This window comes from Dendrobates tinctorius, unplaced genomic scaffold (genome assembly GCF_039654945.1).
Source record: "Dendrobates tinctorius isolate UK_male_01 unplaced genomic scaffold, ASM3965494v1 ptg000022l, whole genome shotgun sequence".
NCBI lineage: Eukaryota > Metazoa > Chordata > Amphibia > Anura > Dendrobatidae > Dendrobates > Dendrobates tinctorius.
In genome coordinates, this window is record NW_027361690.1 from 16,535,136 (window position 1) to 16,555,236 (window position 20,101).

The window sequence follows — 20,101 nt, forward strand, 5'->3', positions numbered from 1 at the left end:
CATGCTGCTCCACCACGTCATGGTAACCCATCACGGAGCAGTCCCTATCTAATGTATTTAAAACCTGAACATGTGAACAGTGTCTAAATGAACAGGATACAGACAGGCGCCTTCTAGTATGGGCTTGTGGTGTAAGGCAGCTCATTTATGTGCATGTCACACAAGAGAGGGGTGGGGTCTCCCAAACCATGCTAAGCAAGGAAAAAATGGATTAAAAACATATGTGACATGCACAAATGTGAACAAGTCGGTCAGACAGTGTTCACGCCATCCACTGGCTGAGACACAACAAGAAAACACAAAATGACAAATTTGCAAAAATACTCTGCAGTAAAAAATATGACAGTGATCTGCAAGTGCTGGATAACAAATACAGGGTATTTAGTCGATACATTTTTTGCAAAAAGTGTATGCCAAGCTGCTCCACCACGTCATGGTAACCCTTCACGAAGCAGTCCCTATCTAATGTATTTAAAACCTGAACATGTGAACAGTGTCTGCAGAGTATTTTTGCAAATTTTTCATTTTGTGTTTTCTTGTTGTGTCTCAGCCAGTGGGTGGCATGAACACTGTCTGGCCACCACTGGCACCAAAAACAACTGACCACTGAGAGTGCCAGGGGTCACACACCCACATATTGATGGCCTATTCTAAGGATAGGCCATCAATATTAAGTACTGGAAAACCCCATTAAAGCAGCACTCCCACTATCTTTTTTATTCAGTACATGTGTGTATACATCCATGTAGCATAGTGTTATTGTATTATTATACTCATCTATTGCTGGTCTCTCTGATGTCCAGCGCCGTTTTTTTCTGCTTCTGATTGATGTCACCGCAATTCCGACTAGCAGACATTGTATGCCATAGATGTCAAACTCAAACACACAGAGGGCCAAAATTAAAGGCTTGGACATAGTTGCAGGCCATCTTTAATGTTTATAAAAAAAAGTCTACAATTGAGGAAGTTTTTTCTTATCAAATATAAAGATTAACTTTTTCATACGAAAAAAAAATAAAGGGGTTGTCCCATGAACAAAATACAGGGGAATCTGTGCTGCTTTTTTTAAAATTATTTATTTAGTGTGCAGGCGCCAGCAGTAGTCCCATCAGTCCACGTAAGTGTCCAGAGGTAAACTTTATACCTCCAATCACAGCTGCGGGCTCACACTGTCATTTGAACCGTGGCTGTCTGACTGCCAGTAATAATTTTACCACCAATCAGAAGCAGTGCTTGCTGTGCTGTCATGCACATGACAGCGAGGCAAACACTGGATCTTCTGGTCACCCATTCAAGTGAATCGGGTCCGGGTACTGTTCCGGTATCCGAACACAAACTTTATTTTAACTGTTCGCCTGAACTCGTCAAACCCGAACATCCAGGGGTCCCCCCATCTCTACTTGTAAGACCTAAAAGTCCCAACCTAGAGTAAGGAGGCAGTGATAAAAAGATATGACAAGGACTGGAAAGGCGACAGTGATGAGAAAAGTAGCCAAAGAGGTTTATTATTACATTTTACATTTATTATGCTCTGGAGTCTGCATATACACCAACGCAAACTAAGAGACATTCACTTTGCAGAGATTAACTTCACTGCCAATCAAATTTCCTTAGAAAATCAATGTGAATTTGAATTTAGTCTGATCAGATCATTTCTGCTACTATTCCTTTTTGCACCTTTTTTTGGAATATACTTTACTTTTGTATACCTGTCAGATGCAGGCTCAGTAGACCATCTTTTAGTCTTCATCTATCAGTGGAAGGCTATGGACATGTTGGGCACATAGGATGGGAATGTTTTGGGGTACATTTTATCATTTGATGTGAACATGACACTATAAGAACAATCAAATAATACAGAGAAGCCATAGCTGCCCCCATCTCTATCTGTCTCCTCCTGTTTTGGAGTGATTCACAGGCTGCATATAAACCTGCAAATGCCCAACAGTCCAACAATCATTGGTGCCTTTGTAAACTTTACGTTTTTACATTAAGACTCATTATTGTGGTAAAAGTACACAATTGTGTCCCAGATTAAGGCTATGGATTAATTTTTTATTGCCAAAGCAAGTAGTGGTTTTGATAAAATAAACAGAATCAACTGATATAAGAATTCTGTATATACTTTTATTCAATAAAGTTAGATTATTGGTACACTTTAATGTCTTAAAGAATGACCACCATTGTCCCTTTCACTATTATGATCAAATCATAATAAAGTACACATTATAGTATTATAATAATGTTAAAATGTATAATGCTATAATGATAGCCACTGCACCAGCCTATGCCTCCTGGGCTATATTACATATAAAAATATACCAAACACAAACTTAAGCTCACCAAACCCTTTAGTATTCCCCCCAACCCTTGCATGCACAGTAAAAATGAAATATTCAGTTCTGCAAATATACAGTTTGATTCACCTCTGTGCTTTACAGTAGGAATGGTGTTTCTTTCATCATAAGCCTTGCTGACCTCTCTCCAAATGTAACATTTATGGTTGTGGGCAAAAAAATCAATTTTGATCCCATCACCTTGTTCCAGAAGTTTTGAGGCTTGTCTCTGTTCTGTTTTGCGTATTGTAGGCAAAATACTTTCTGGCGTTTGCACAGTAATGGCTTTCTTCTGGCGACTTGACCATGCAGCCCATTTTTCTTCAAGTGCTTCCTTATTGTGCATCTTGAAACAACCACGCCACTTGTTTTCAGAGAGTTCAATAATTCAGCTGATGTTATCTGTGGGTTTTTCTTTGCATCCCAAACAATTTTCCTGGCATTTGTCATAGGTCATAGGTTAGGATGTTACCTTTTGTAGCCATTCAAACCCATTTGTGTTAACTTCTGTGCATGTTATCAGGCCAAAATCACCAGGGTATGTGAATTTTTGATTAGGGTTATTTAGATGTTTTGGGTTGTCATTATGATTTAAAAAGAGAAGACACAGTAGTTTGACAATAAATGGCTTCACGCAACCACTAACTATGAGTGGAGAAAAAGTTTTGGTGTTATCATTCATATTCTGTGTGCCACATCTGCTACACAGATTGACATGCAGACTATCTAATGGAGGTGCAACCTATTTTCATCCCTGTTACATTGATCATTCATATTCTCTGAAAAAAGGCCAAGAGAGCAAAAATTCTACTGGGGTTTGTAAACTTTTGAGCACAACTGTATGTGTAAGAGGGGGCCAGGATGGTAGTCGTAGCCGAGGACACCGGGGCTCTGGTGTGCTGACCTCCTCTCAGAGAAAAACCATCAGCTTCTACTGACATACCTGTTCAAGAAGATGGTCCACCATTAGGGATTCCACAGCAGTGCGATCCAGCTCCTGCACTCTTGGTTCTAGTGCACAGGGTCGAAATAACGGACACAAGTACCAGTTCTGATGACAAATCAACTGTTTTACTTTCTTCTTCAACGATCCCAGGTACATTACAGATCACACAGCCTTCCTCATGCACTTTCCCTTGCTTAGTTTCTACGTCCTCACACACATTCCAGGGTAGTAGCGCCCTTGGCAGTACCGCAGCACTCCAGTCAGTCCTCAATACATAGGGGATCCCGTTCATCCGCTTCACCTCACTCTTCCAGGCTTCAGCCCTACTTAAGATCTGCCACATGGTGAATCCTCTGCTCCCTGCATGACTCTTGGACCACTCTTTCCTTTCTACTCCTGTTGCTGTTGTAAACTGCAATTTCCATGGGTGCTCTGTTCTTATTCAGCACCTGTCTGTCTGTGCCATTGCTTCTCTGCTTCTTCAAAACGTTACGCAGCTGCTGTGGCATCCTGGGCCTAGAGCCCTTGCGGACTTGTCGGGCATGCTCGCCCCTCTCAACTATTCCTACAACCTACACTAACTTAACCCACAGCAGCTCCTCCTACAGTTAACCCTTATATGAACTATCTAACAACTGTACCTAACAAGGCCCACTAGCGTACCCCCATCTATTGTCCCTTTGCAAAACTACACTTACCTAGTCTATGAATACTATATACTACAAGTGCCCTCCTCTAATGTTTCCAAAGGATGCACTAACTTTCCCCAATCTATACAGAAATACAAAGACATAATATGGCATACAACATAATATAATACATCATGGTAGCACATAATGTGGCAATACCAAAGAACAGGAGGTAATACACCGTAGTGTAGCAGTATCGAAACATCATAAGAACTATACATTATTTACAATACACATTACTATTAGAACTCCTTAACCCCTTCCTGACATGAGACGTACTATCCCGTCCATGGGACCCGGGCCCCTATGCCCATGGACGGGATAGTACGTCTACCGCGATCAGCGGCGCCCACGTGGTGAGCACCGCTGATCGCGGCCGGGTGTCAGCTGGTTATCACAGCTGACACTCGGTACAATGTGTCAGTGGCGGTCACGGACCACCCCCGACATGTTAACCCCTTGTACACCGCAATCAAACACGATCACGGTGTACTGGGAGTTAAAGGGAAGCATCGGCAGGGAGGGGACTCCCTCCGTGCTTCCCTGAGCCCCCCACGGCAGCGCAATATGCAGCGCTGCTTCCGGGGGCTCCTTTCCTGCAGGCCCCCGAATCCAAGATGGCGACGGGGGCCTTCGGGGGCCTGCAGGAAGCTGGCTTCCTCAGTGCCTGCAAAGCGCAGGCATGAGGAAGCCTTCTGCAGTGCCTGTGACAGATTGCTGATCTGTCACAGTGATCTGTGATGTGACAGATCAGCGATCTGTCACAGGACAGTGATGTCCCACCTGGGACTATTTAATAAAGTAAAAAAAATAAAAAAAAGTGTTAAAATAAATTTTAAAAAATCTCCAAATAAATTAGAAAAAAAAAATATATATTCCCCCAAATAAATCCATTTTTTAGAAATAAAAAAAAAAAACAATAAAAGTACACATATTAGGTATCGCCGTGTCCGTAACAACCCGCCCTATAAAACTGTCCCATTAGTTAACCCCTTTAGCGAACCCCTTAAAAAATAAAAATAAAAAACGAAGCAAAAAATAATGATTTATTATCATACCGCCAAACAAAAAGTGTAATAACGCGCGATCAAAAAGACGCATATAAATATCCATGGTACTGCTGAAAACGTCATTTGTCCCGCAAAAAATGAGCTGCCACACAGCATCATCCGCAAAAATTAAAAAAGTTATAGCTCGCAGAATAAAGCGATGCAAAAATAATTATTTTTTATATAAAATAGTTTTCATTGCATAAAACCACCAAAACATAAAAAAAGACCTAAATGAGGTATCGCTGTAACCGTACTGACCCGAAGAATAAAACCGCTTTATCAATTTTACCGCACGCGAAACGGTGTAAACGCACCCCCCCAAAAGAAATTCATGAGACGCTGGTTTTTGTTCATTCTGCGTCCCAAAAATCGGAATAAAAAGCGATCAAAAAATGTCACGTGCCCGAAAATGGTACCAATAAAAACGTCAACTCGTCCCGCAAAAAATAAGACCTCACATGACTCGGTGGGTCAAAATACGGAAAAATTAGAGCTCTCAATATGAGGTGATGCAAAAACTATTTTTACAATAAAAAGCGTCTTTTAGCGTGTGACAGCCGCCAAACATAAAAACCGCCATAAATAGTAAATCAAACCCCCCATTATCACCCCCTTAGTTAGGGAAAAATAATAAAATAAAAAAATGTATTTATTTCCATTTTTCCATTAGGGTTAGGGTTAGGGTTAGGGCTAGGGTTAGGGCTAGGGTTAGGGTTAGGGCTAGGGTTAGGGTTAGGGTTAGGGCTGAGATTAGGGTTAGGGGTGTGTTGGGGTTCAGGTTTGAGTTAGAATTGGGGGTTTCCACTGTTTGGGCACATCAGGGGCTCTCCAAATGCAACATGGCGTCTGATCTCAATTCCAGCCAATTCTGAGTTGAAAAAGTCAAATGGTGCTCCTTCCCTTCCACACATCTAGATAAGTTCCTTAGGGGGTCTCGTTTCCAAAATGGGGTCATTTGTGGGGGTTTCCACTGTTTAGGTACATTAGGGGCTCTCCAAAGGCAGCATGACACCCGCAGACCATTCCATCAAAGTCTGCATTCCAAAGCGTCACTACTTCCCTTCCGAGCCCCGACGTGTGCCCATACAGTAGTTTTCTCCCACATATGGGGTATCAGCATACTCATGACAAATTGGACAACAACTTTTGGGTCCAATTTCTCCTGGTACCCTTGGGAAAATAAAAAAAGGTGACTAAAAGATCATGTTTGTGGAAAAAATACGAAATATTTATTTTCACGCCCGGGCGTTATAAACTTCTGTGAAGCACTGGGGGGTTCAAAGTGCTCACCACACATCTAGATAAGTTCCTTGGGGGGTCTAGTTTACAAAATGGTGTCATTTGTGGGGGGTTTCCACTGTTTAGGTACATCAGGGGTTTTCCAATCGCGACATGGTGTCTCAATTCCAGCCAAAAATGTCAAATGGCGCTGCTTCCCTTCCGAGCTCTGCCATGCACCCAAATAGTGGTTTACCCCCACATGTGGGGTATCAGCGTACTCAGGACAAATTGCACAATAACTTTTAGGGTCCTGTTACCCTTGGAAAAATAAGAATTGAGGGTGAAAAGCTCATTTTCGTGGAAAAAATATGATTTTTTAATTGTACAGCTTTATGTTATAAACTTCTGTGAAGCCCTTGGGGGTTCAAAGTTCTCACCACACATCTAGATAAGTTCCTTAGGGGGTCTAGTTTCCAAAATGGTGTCATTTGTAGGGGGTTTCCACTGTTTTGGTACATCAGGGGTTTTCCAATCACGACATAGTGTCCGATCTCAATTCCAGCCAAAAACGTCAAATGGCGCTGCTTCCCCTCCGAGCTCTGCCATGCGCCCAAATAGTGGTTTACCCCCACATGTGGGGTATCAGCATACTCAGGACAAATTGCACAATAACTTTTAGGGTCCTGTTACCCTTGGAAAAATAAGAATTGAGGGTGAAAAGATCATTTTTTTGGAAAAAATATGATTTTTTTAATTGTACGGCTGTATGTTATAAACTTCAGTGAAGCCCTTGGGGGTTCAAAGTTCTCACCACACATCTAGATAAGTTCCTTAGGGGGTCTAGTTTCCAAAATGGTGTCATATGTGGGGGGTTTCCACTGTTTTTGTACATCAGGGGTTTTCCAATCGCGACATGATGTCCGATCTCAATTCCAGCCAAAAACGTCAAATGGTGCTGCTTCCCTTCCGAGCTCTGCCATGCGCCCAAATAGTGGTTTACCCCCACATGTGGGGTATCAGCGTACTCAGAACAAATTGCACAATAACTTTTAGGGTCCTGTTACCCTTGGGAAAATAAAAATTGGGGTGAAAAGATCATTTTTGTGGAAAAAATATGATTTTTTAATTGTACCGCTGTACGTTATAAGCTTCTGTAAAGCCCTTGTGGGTTCAAAGTTCTCACCACATATCTAGATAAGTTCTTTGGGGGGTCTAGTTTCCAAAATGGGGTCACTTGTAGGGGGTTTCCACTGTTTAGGTACATCAGGGACTCTCCAAACGTGACATGGCGTCCGATCTGAATTCCAGCCAATTTTGCATTGAAAAAGTCAAACGGCGCTCCTTCCATTCTGAGCTCTGCCATGCGCCGAAACAGTCGTTCCCCCCCACATATCAGGTATCAGCGTACTCAGGACAAATTGCACAATAACTTTTGCAGTCCAATTTCTCCTGTTACCCTTGGTAAAATAAAAAAAATTGAACCTGAAGTATTTTTTTTGTGAAAAAAAGTTAGATGTTCATTTTTTTTTAAATATTCAAAAAAATTCCTGTGACGCACCTAAAGGGTTAATAAACTTCTTGAATGTGGTTTTGAGCACCTAGAAGGATGCAGTTTTTAGAATGGTGTCACTTTTGGGTATTTTCTATCATATAGACCCCTTAAAGTGGCTTCAAATGTAATGTGGTCCGTAAAAATAAAATGGTGTTATAAAAATGAGAAATCGCTGGTCAACTTTTAACCCTTATAACTTCCTAACGAAAAAAAATTTTGGTTCCAAAATTGTGCTGATGTAAAGTAAACATGTGGGAAATGTTAGTTATCAAGTTTTTTGTGTGCTGTATCTCTGTGATTTAAGGGCATAAAAATTCAAAGTTGGAAAATTGCAAAATTTTCAAAATTTTTGCCAAATTTCTGTTTTTCTCACAAATAAACGCAAGTTATTTGAATGAAATTTTACCACTAACATGAAGTACAATATGTCACGAGAAAACAATGTCAGAATCCCCGGGATCCATGGAAGTGTTCCAGAGTTATGACCTCATAAAGGGACAGTGGTCAGAATTGTAAAAATTGGCCCGGTCATGAACGTGCAAACCACCCTTGGGGGTGAAGGGGTTAAAGAGGATGTAGCATTAAAAAGATATTCTACTCAATCCCTTACATTCGCAATAAAATACATGTTTAAAGGTGCCGTCGTGAGTGTAATTGGAAAAGAGGATAAAAGGAATAGAAGTCTGTCATGGTTAACGAAATAATCTTTTTAAAAATACTAGTTTTGTCAATCTTTTTATTTTTGGAATTGCAGAAAGTCGGTGCCTTTTTTGTAAATACAAAAGTCAATGATTTGTCAAAATTCTGAACATTGTGTAAAAAAAAAAATCAAAATTGCAATAAAATTGACTGATGTACATTAGATGCACCTTGTTTCTTTCCTGTTTTATTTATCCATATTTAGGGCTCTACACACAAATGTCTTAAAAAGCTATTTCATTTCCATGCATTTTTATTGCTTTGTTTTTCAAGGATTGATTTGTGCTTTTCTGAAACAAGCATTTATTTCGGTGTGGTTTTGAAGTCTATGAGAAGTATGCCTCTATAGATTCACTATAGAATTCAAAGTAATATCTGACTACAAAAATAAAGAAAAAGCAAAAACAGTGAAAAACTCTCTGTGTGAATCCAGCCTAAGAAAATATTTCAGAAAGAAGCATATATTGATCACTCAAAGCACCTCACCCAAAACTAAGCAGGATTATAGGACGGAACACCTTGCCATTCCAGGCTTAAATTACTATGATAACTAGAAATGAATATTTTTCCTTCATTTGTTAGACCTCATACATTCACAGCAGGAACCCAGAGACATATGGAAATATTTGCAGTAATTCCAAAAATCCCTACTGTGATTTGATATGACCACAATCCTCATCAGCTTGCGTGATTATGTAAAGCAGACACCCCCCAACCCGTAATTCACAATCATCGCTACCAATTAATGGGAGCTGTATATTATGTTCTATATCCGTGTGCTTCGCTAAGGAAAGATATTTTATATTATTGCAGAATTTACCTTCTTCCTGATGCCATATATTATACAGTTTAATCACATATTACCAGACACAATGCAGAAGAAGGCAACATGAAGCACAACCTCACACTTGAGTCCCTTAGACCTCGGCCATATGGCATGTCAAAAACATTCTGGTTGAATGTAACAGATTTTGCCATTATAGTAAATTCTGCTTTGACAGCGATGTGGCAACTTAGCATGATGCATACTAATCTCCAAAGTCATCTTCATGTGCTGAATAATTAAATATAGTTCTCTGAACCTAATGGATTGTGGGAAGTTTTATGTGTCCTCAAACCCCATAGAGACACCAAGCAATGTCACTCATAGTTGGTCCACGGGACAATCTTTGAGCTTTGTGTGGTCTCAGTAGTTTTATCATCTAATTACTATGCAGACAATGTTTAATCTTCCAAGACTTGTGATTAAAGTTAAATAGCTCATAAATAGAGAACTACAACAGGGCAATGCGGGCTTGATATGAAAAAAGAGCTTAAAATGGTTTCCAAGCTTTATCAAAGGTTATCCTAACTGCACGTATGAAACAACTAAAGTCCTGAGGTTATTTCACCTCCTTTGTAGAATGAGCCAGAAGGAACTGAGCTCATTAAATCAAAATGGGATCAGAGTGCTAAGCTACAAAGTATATAAAGTCATACATCTTCCAAGGGGTTGATTTACTGTGTGGCTCAGGTGGGCTGCCGAGTCTGATTTTCCTTTACTGTCTTCAGATTGCAGCTTGGGAAGCTGAAGGAGGATACTTTGTAGTGTGTTGTATGTATTTTGGAAAAATTATTTGAAATTTGGGAAAATTAATAGCATTTGAATGAGGCTATATTACCACACAGTGGTATCATTACTGTGCCTCGAACAGCGTGACTAAAAACTGAATTACATATGAATTTTCTGTGACTATACATAAGAATTATATTGCTTCTATAGAAAATAGCAATTGCACATGTATTCACCAAAGTAAATCCAGAACAAAAAAAAATGTGTAAATGCAAACTGTTTTGCAATGTATTACAATTGTGTTAAATCCAGAACAATACTTTGAGCTGTAGAATGGGACAGATGTCTGAAACGTCCAGGTGTGCTGAAGGGGGCACATTCCTGAAACGTCCACATGTGCTGAAAGGGGCACATCCCTAAAACGTCCAGGTGTGCTGAAGGTGGCAAATTCCTGAAACATCCAGGTAGGCTGAAAGGGGAACATCCCTAAAACATCCAGGTGTGCTGAAGGCATCCCATCCCTGAAACATACAGGTGTGCTGAAGGGAGCACATCCCTGAAACGTCCAGGAGTGCTGAAGGGGGTACTCCCCTGAAACATCCAGGTGTGCTGAAGGGAGCAAATCCATGAAAAGTCCAGGTATGCTGAAGGGGGCATGTCCCTGAACCTTACAGGCATGCTGAAAGAGTCATGCACCCAAAACTCCCAGGTGTGCTGAAGGGAGCACGCCAATGAATCATCCAGTTTTGCTGAAGGGAACAAGCACATGAAACGTCCAGGTGTGCTGTAGGGAGCACGTCCATGAAACATCCAGGTGTGCTGAAGGGAGTACATATCTGAAACGTCCGGGTGTGCTGAAGGGAGAACTTCCCTGAAACATCTAGGTGTACTGAAATGAGCACGTTCATGAAACGTCCATGTGTCCTGAAGGGAGCACATCCCTGAAACGTCCAGGGCTGCTGAAGGGGGTATTCCCCTGAAATGTCCAGGGGTGCTGAAGGGAGCTATTCCATGAAACATCGAGGTATGCTAAATGGAGCATGTCCATGAAATGTCCAGATGTGCTGAACGGAGCACGTCCATGAACCATCCAGGTGTGCTGAAGGGAGAACTTCCCAGAAACATATAAGTGTACTGAAATGAGCACGTCCATGAAACGTCCGTGTGTGCTGAAGGGAGCACATCCCTGAAATGTCCAGTATTGCTGAAGGGAGCAGGTGCCTGAAACATCCAAGTATGCAGAAGGGAACATGCCCATGAAACATCCAGGTATGCTGAAGGGAGCACATCCCTAAAACATACAGGTATGCGGAAGGGAGGACATCCATGAAACGTCCAGGTTTGCTGAAGGGAACACATTTCTGTACCGTCCAGGTATGCTGAAGAGGGCACATCTCTAAAACATCCAGGTATGCTGAAGGGAACACATCCCTGAACTGTCCAAGTGTGCTGAATGAATCGCATCCCTGAACCATCCAGGTATGCTGATGGAGGCACATTCCTAAAACATCCAGGTATCCTTCAACTATCCAGATGTTCTGAAGGAAGCATGTTCCTGAAACATAAAGGGGCACTCTCCTGAAAGGTCCAGGTGTGTTGAAGGGAACACATCCATGAAAAGTCCAGGTGTGCTGATGGGATCATGCCCCTGAAACCTCCAGGTCTGCTAAACGAAACTCGTCCCTGAAATGTCCAGGTGTGATGAAGGGGGTATGTCCCTGAAACTTCCAGGCATGCTGAAGGAGACACACACCCAAAACTTCCTGGTGTGCTGAAGGGAGCATGCCACTGAAACATTGAGTTTGCTGAAGGGGACAAGCACATAAAACATCCAGATGTGCTGAAGGCTGTATGCACCTGAAACATCCAGGTTTGCTGAAAGGGACTGTTGGTTGATTCTTGAACTTGAGAAATCTCTGGTGGACTGGATGATGTCCTGCTTGCAAACATTGCATTCAGAATATTTTTATTGAAAGACTAGAACTGTACAATATAACTGGAGCAATTGGGGGAAAAAAATAGCTCTTTATAATATTATTTATGATCCAAAGGGAAATATTTTAGCACCGTTGGGTGGTAACAATCAGACTAGTGAATGGATATATCATAGTAAACTGCATGATGGCAATAGTTGGACATTGTAGAATTGCATTTATTATTTGAGCCCTGTATGGTTTGGTTGTGTAAAGCAATGTCGTATTAAAGGGCTTGTCTGGACTCCATCACCCGGCACCATTTTCAGCTCTGCTAGCTAGATCTAGATAGTGAACTGATCTGGAACAGGACAATCCCATTCACAGTCTAGTGGCCTTTGCAGTTAAATAGGAGCTGATCTGCAAGTCTCGGCAATGGCTACTGCATAGCAAACTGAGCTGTGCTGTTCTGACTTTGCTTTCTGTTGATATCCACCTCTCGTTGGAGCTTAAAACAGCGTATGAGTGGACCTCCACTAATCTGATATTGATGACCTATCCCAAAGATAACTCAACAATGTCAAAAGCCTAGACAGAAACCTTTCAAGTGACCTTATATCCTTATCTCTGACAGTCTTACCCAGATGATTTCGTTTGGTTTATAAACATTCCGGAATGATTAAAACCTTTGTGTCGATTTTATTTTTTTAAATATTGAAAGTGGTACAGTGACTCATCAGATGGGGGTAATGGTTCAAATCCCACCAAGGACAACATCTGCAAGGAGTTTGTATGTTCTCCCCATGTTTGCGTGGGTTTCCTCCGGGTTCTCTGTTTTTTTCCCACACTCTAAAGACATACTGATAGGGAATTTAGATTGTGAGCCCCAATGGGGACAGTGATGATGATGTTTGTAAGGGATTCAGAATATTATGATGCTATATAAACAAGCATACGAAAATAAATAACAAATGCAGCAGGGTATTTCAGAGAGGTGACACGAATGATGTTTTAAATAATAAATATGTTGATACAACACGATTTATACAGTTTTGTAAAATAATACCTTTCTCTTTTCAGGAGTTGAAATGTGAAAGAATTTGCATTCTTACCGCATTCTCGCTTTTTATTATTTGACAGTGACACCTAAAATGGAAATGTGTATATAGAGGAGGCAAAAGTTCAAATGTTTGAAGACTACCGAGAGCAAAAATTCTAATATTACAATACTACCAAAATGTAAAATCATTTCCTTTGTGACTATGTACTCAGATGACTTGAATATTAAAATGGCCTGTATTTTTTTTTGATGGACCCCAATTGCTGACATGTGGCACAGTATGCCTATACAATGGCTCATGTTAGAGCCTGTGTATCATCTTCATGATGTATAACGCTAAAGGGAGGCTATGACAAGACACGGTCAATGGGCGAGGGTAGCTGTGTTTGTGAAAAATGAAAGTGACCAAATGATTGGCTTTGGTAGAGCTGGTAAAAGATGTACTACTGTTAATAGAGAGAGGACCCTGCTGACCATAAGAGCTTACACTCTGCAAGTGATAGAGAGAAAGTGAGATCAACATGATGATCATAAGGGTTTACACCCTACAGGAGAAAGAAAGAGGAGCTTGCTAACCACTCTACAGGAGAGACACTTACCCACTGAGTCTGGAGAAGGAAAACAGCTCTGCCGTTCAAACTGTGCTCTACTTGGAACCGCTGATCTGTCCTGGCCACAGGCACTGACCACCACTGTACAAGGAGTGATAATCCGTAAGATGTCATAGCTGTAGGGCATTACGATTAGGACCGTGCAAAATTCAAATTTATGTTAGCACGCTCTGATGCTTCCTTAGTGTGAGAAATGATATTGAACAAGTGTTTCAGGGGAACACCAAATCCCCTAATGTTTGAGCATAAAAGCATGAATTTCAGGAAATTCGTTTCATCTCCATCCTCCGCGGATCAAGCCGCTCATCTCTACTCATCTCGTATGTTAGCAGTTTCATTACTGCACTCATCTCTTCATATGATTTCATACTTATCTATAGATTTCCTATTTTCTTTGCCCTCCCTGAGCCTGTACATGGTTTCTCCCCTCTGTATAAAATTCCTTCCCTATTGCTATCTGAGAGAATGTAGGGGCAAAATAGAGAGACATCAGGAGCGAATGCACAGTCTAATGGAGGTGCACAAAGGACTTACACACAGCGTGCAACAGCAAAATAGAAGAAAATTTTGAATGAAGACTACTTAGAAAGTTGCTTAAATTTGCATTTAGGATGCAAATGAACAATAAAAAGAATTATATGCAGAGATGTAAAAATCCTTGAAGCTCTCCATGCAGCGATCTGTAAGTGGAATGTCTATGCCATTTTGATTCTGTGAAAAGATTGATGGCAATTATGGTGAAGTGTAAAAAAAATATTTTTGCTACTCAGCACTTGTATAGCAACCATGATAGTTCAGAAATTACTACCATGAAGATTAAACAATGTTAAACTATAATAGCTTATTAGTCGACCTTCGTGAACCTCAAACTCTTACAGACCTGCAAAATAACAAAGCAAGACGGTAATCGCCATCTTTGACTTCAGTACTGTTCAGTACTGTTCTTGTGCCGTAGCTCTGGTCTCTGTGTTTTGGCTGCAGGGGTGAACTTACGTCAAAAGTACACATAACTGCTGCAGCTAATCACTGAGTGATTGGCTGCAGCAGTGATGTGGGATGTTGATGTGACATCACCCCTGCAGCCAAGCGTGAGCAACATGTCTTTTCCCTGCATGTTGCTCATGTACCTAGCCCTTATGCTGACATTGTCCAACTAATTTAATAAAGGACTATGGTTTTTTTAATGGATCCCACGAGTGCTGCATTTTTCTTCATTTTTTGGTTTTGGACTATGTGTGGTGTCACGCAAGCACCGGATTAACCATTTTGAATATCACCCAGATGCCCGGATTTCAGACATTCATATCTCCACCAGTGAGTAGATTTTGCTGGAGTGCCGTTTTGCTGTTTCTCTTGGTTAGCTGATTGCCAGAGTTATAGCAGATGGCCATCCCTGGGGTGGGGAAGGGTGGCAGCCATGTGACTATGGTATTTTACATGCTTGTAAGTGTTTGGGGTCCCCTTTACTGTAAACCTTTTGATATAGTAACATAGTAACATAGTTTTGAAGGCTGAAGGAAGACCTTATGTCCATCTAGTTCAGCCTATTTTTAGTGCAGCTGTTCTGCATTGTTGATCCTGGGGAAGGCAAAAAACCCACAGAATACCTTTTCTATATCGGTTCAGATGTATGTAAACTGCCACGGTCCGGTCCGATGGGCGGAGCTTATTCAACTGCTCCCCCCCTCCCTGTCTTGCTCTACAGAAGAAGAAATACGTAGAGCAAGACAGGGAGGGGGGGCAGGTGAATAAGCCCCGCCCAGCGGACCGGACAGCGGCAGTTTACATACATCTGAACCGATATAAAAAAGGTATTTATGCATGAAAGGTGCGGGGTCAGGGGGAAGCAAAAGTACTAAGAGAATCCTTATGTGACACACAATTGAATGATATCATTATATGATATCTCAAAAAAGGGGTGACAGATTCCCTTTAAATATAAGGAATAGAGGCCTGTCTATCACATTACTTAACTCCCTTAATACCCGAGGGTGAATGCCATCAGGGCCTGGTGATTTGTCAATTTTAATCTTACTAAGGCGGTTCTGCTCTTCTTCCTGGGTTAGGCAGGTAATACTTAATGGGGAGTTTACATTATCACTCTGCATTTCCCCTGGCAAATCCTTTTCCTGTGTGAACACTGTTGAGAAAAAAGTATTTAAAATATTTGCTTTTCCCACATCGCTCTCTATGATTTCACCCTCATTGTTCTTTAAAGGGCCGACACCATCAATTTTAATCTTTTTACTGTTTATATAATTAAAGAATAGTTTGGGGTTTGTTTTTCTTTCCTTAGCAATGAGTCTCTCAGTTTCCACTTTTGCTAAATGTATTTGTTTTTTACACATTTTATTTTTTTCTCTATAACTTTTTAATGCTTCTTCATTGCCTTCTTGTTTTAGCTTCTTAAATGCTATAAAAAATTTATAATTATTTTAGGGCAATTTTAGAGCCTCTTAAATAGTAAAACTCGCAGTTCCTGTACTACATAGCATAAAGAAGTTGGAGCATTTATTGTCTACACATTTCTTAAGCAAGCTTGCACTACAGACACTTTACCTATGGGAAATGATGACAGATGTTCTAAACCAAGCAAAAGTGAATTACTGTATGTAGCATAACAGCTTTGACTCCTTGCTGGCGCTCTTCTACTAAACTCAACAGGTATAATTTAGTATATGCATTTTCTATTAAAGGCCAGTGACTCTTTGCAACTTGGTTGTTGCTAACAACATGTTTCATACTGTGTTTAAGTACACAAAATGACAGCTGCCTTTGATTACTGGAAGTATACAAAGAAAATAAAGTAGGAAAAGCACCTGGATATATGAAAGAGCATGGAATATTATAAGGAAAGTATAATATTTGAGACATTATTACCAAGAGCCTCCAGCAAAATAAGTTACATTTTCCATTTACTTTATGAGACTACCCTACTTTGACGATAGTTTTAAAACTCCTGTCCATTATCTGTCCGTTATCTGCAACTGTCCAAATGGGAGCAGGTACAGATGGGAGCATTTTTATTTAATAGTTAGTCAGGCCAAGCAAATGTGGGTCATCTAGTCGCTAATATTGCTACTACTGGTCAAAGAGGTTGTATGTTTTTAGGAAAGTGAATCCCAAGCTCTGCAAAATATCAATAAAATTAGCAGTTCCTCAACCTCCCAAGGTCTAACAACGTAAAGAGTAGGCCAAGAGTCTTGGTGGTCACAAACAGCTAAGAAACTAACAGGGTAATTTGCAACAGAAAGGGGAGGACTGGTCAGAGTGACAGCTACTGTAGTGTGGAAAGATGGAAAAGGAAATTACCAGGTCACTTATGTTACCAACTTTAGACTATGGAGAGCCAGGGGAGAAACTGTTGCAAGGTGGCAGCCGCTGGAAAAAATAGGAAGTGGGTTTGTCGAGCTCGATCCAAATAGGTTAACTTTATTTCAAACATACAAATTCCATAGAACAGTGGATGATCAGTATCCACTCACTACTCTTCTATGGATATTAACCCCTTTGCGACCTTTGACGTACCTATACGTCATGGTCAGGAAAAAGTTCCAGATCCACAACGAACAGTTACGTCATGGTGATCGTACATGGCACAGAATCTGTTCCCACGTGATCGCCGCCTGGTGCTCAGTTACATGACAGCCAAGCCCCTGCTGTCACAACCAGGAGTGGTGCCCACACCATCCCCAGCTGTGTAACCCCCTAAATGGCAATATCAATATAGATTGCAGCATTTGGGATTCTAGGAGATGGAAGGGGTTCCCTCTTCAATGCGATTGGCACACTCACAACGTCATCGCAGGCTAACGATCTTTGCCATGGCAACCCAAGGTCGTCATGTGTATTTTCTATTACATAGCCCCTCGACGTCATTTCAAATGGGATGTAGACGCTAAAAAAATTGGCTTTGTAAATTTTGTTGCAGAAATGAAAAATAGTTTAGAAACTTTTACCCCTTCTAACTTCCTAACAAAAATAAATGATGTTTCAAAAAATATGCAGATGTGAAGTATCCATGTGGTAAATGTTAATTATTATCTATGTTGTGTGGCATAACCATCTGGCTGAAGGGCATAAAAATTAAATGTTTCAAAACTGCAAAGTTTTCAAATTTGTTATAAAATTTTTGATATTTTCAATAAATAAATGCAAACCATATTGACCAAAATTTAGCACTAACATGAAGTACATTATGTCTCAAAAAAACATTCTCCTAGTGGAGAATGACATGCCAGGTGTGGCACGACAGTATGTGGAAACTTAAATGCTTTGCATGCTTCTCTGCAAAATTAAATATATAAATTGTCTCTTCAGACAGGAAGAAGATTTGAACTCTAGTTCCACTTATTGGAAGTAGCAATCCTACAAGTTATTATCGACCTTTTAACAAGCCTTGAAATATAACAGGATAAAAGTAAAATGAGAATCTCAATTTGTAGACATGGTGTATTTTTTGCAGAATCTACCAAGTTGTTGACTTAGCCACTCCTAACATTTTTTTGGCTTTTTTGGCCTAATAATGGTCTGTTTCTCTACCATTGAAAGTTCCATTGATCGCATGTTGTGCGTTCACAGCAACAGCTTCCAAATGCAACTGAAACACATGGAATGAGTTCCAGGCCCTTTACCTGCTTAATTGATGATGGCTTAATGAGGGAATAGCCCGTGCAGCCAAGTAATTGTCCAGTTACCTTTGGTCCCTTTAGAAAGAGGCATATTATAGAGATGTAATTTCTAAACCCTTACTCCAATTAAAATGTGGATATCCTTTAATTAAAGCTGAGAGTCTGCACTTTAAAGTGGGTTGTCTGGTCCAAATTGATAAGTCTCAGGTCACTCTGTGTGACTGCAAACTTATGAATCCCCCCAGCGCACGTGCTGTACACTGTGGGGATTTAACGGATTCTAACGACCTGGGACGACCGGAGTGTATGTATGAGTTATACATTCTACAGGCCAGAGCCCGTATAGTGGGTGTGACCTCACACAATACAGTTGTATTGAGAGAACCCTGTCTAGTGATGCGGTCGGTCAGAGGGCATAGCCGACTCTGGAGCGCAGCCTCGCTCCATACAAGTGTATGCAAGAAAGGACTCGCCCACTGCCCAGGAGGTTGAATAATGCATACATACCATCAGGTTGTGGGTTAGAAACCGGCGAATCCCCGCATGGCAGAGTGCGTGCACTTGGAGGAAATCATAAGTCAGCAGTTACACAGAGGGACTGCAGACATCGATTTGGACCGGATAACCCATTTAAGCCCATATTGATAATACAACTGTATCTTTAATACGTTTACATATTAACAATTAATAAGTAAAATGCCAAAACTTGTGTAATTGTCCAAATATTTCTGAACCTAACTTAATTTAGTTACAATTTTGCATTTTACTAGGTAGTTATTATGAGAGGGGCAATGTCCGTACTAGTCAGGGAAGGAAATACAAAGCTTGGGTGGGGTATATTATAGATGCGGCACAACACAAAGTGACGATTTACTTTTGATTTTATTTTACTTATAGTGGTCCCTTGGAAGCAAATTAACATGTCTAAAAGAAGCATTTTTATTTGAGCAGCCCCTCTATTCCTGTTCCTCTTTCTGAGTAGTTACAGTATGTGCCTGACTGACCCCTATGGAGTAATGGATTAGAATTGTCATGTCAGCACTTCACACGGAATATCGTTAAGCCATGAGATCTAGTGATGTGTATTACTTATTCTCCAATTCAAGATCACTGGCAGCCCTGACTTTACTGAACTGCTTTATTGCATCCATCTGCAGTTTGTGTTTTAATCTCAGCGGAGTAAACTGAGATATATTGATATTTAATACTGAAATCTCATCTTGCAGAGCTACACTACAGGTTTAAAACATGTAGTGTGGGAGATGAAGGAATTTCTCCAAATTGATCAGAAAGCTACAAAATCTAACAAGCAGAGAACATTAGAAAAAGGAGTAAAACAACAGAACATAAAATCTTACATCAACAGAAAAGTAAATAATATTAGAGTCGTAATGGACTATAACATAAACTGAAACAAACCAGAAACCATTTGGCAGTTTTTCATATATACACATCAATTCTTCTATAACCGTTATTGGCAGAAAATATCTCCCAAGTCGTCCAATAGACCTACGCTCCATAAATAAACATTATCTTCCTCTATGTATATTAGGATCAACATTTAGTGTTTCCTTTGTCTGAAATATCTGTATATTTTAGTAAATCAGGAGTGCACTGACCTTGGAACTAAATGCTATGTTCGCCCCTACCCATCACTGCATCTATTGTATACTTGGTCGGTGTACAGTATAATGCATTTGAGGAGCACTTATCATTTGTATTGTATTTGTATTTTGCTTCTGTAGGCCCTGCACTTGAACACTGGAGGTTTGGTACTGACACATGTAAGGGGTTAACGAGACTGTCCTGTATTGATGTGCATATATTAATGCATTGTTA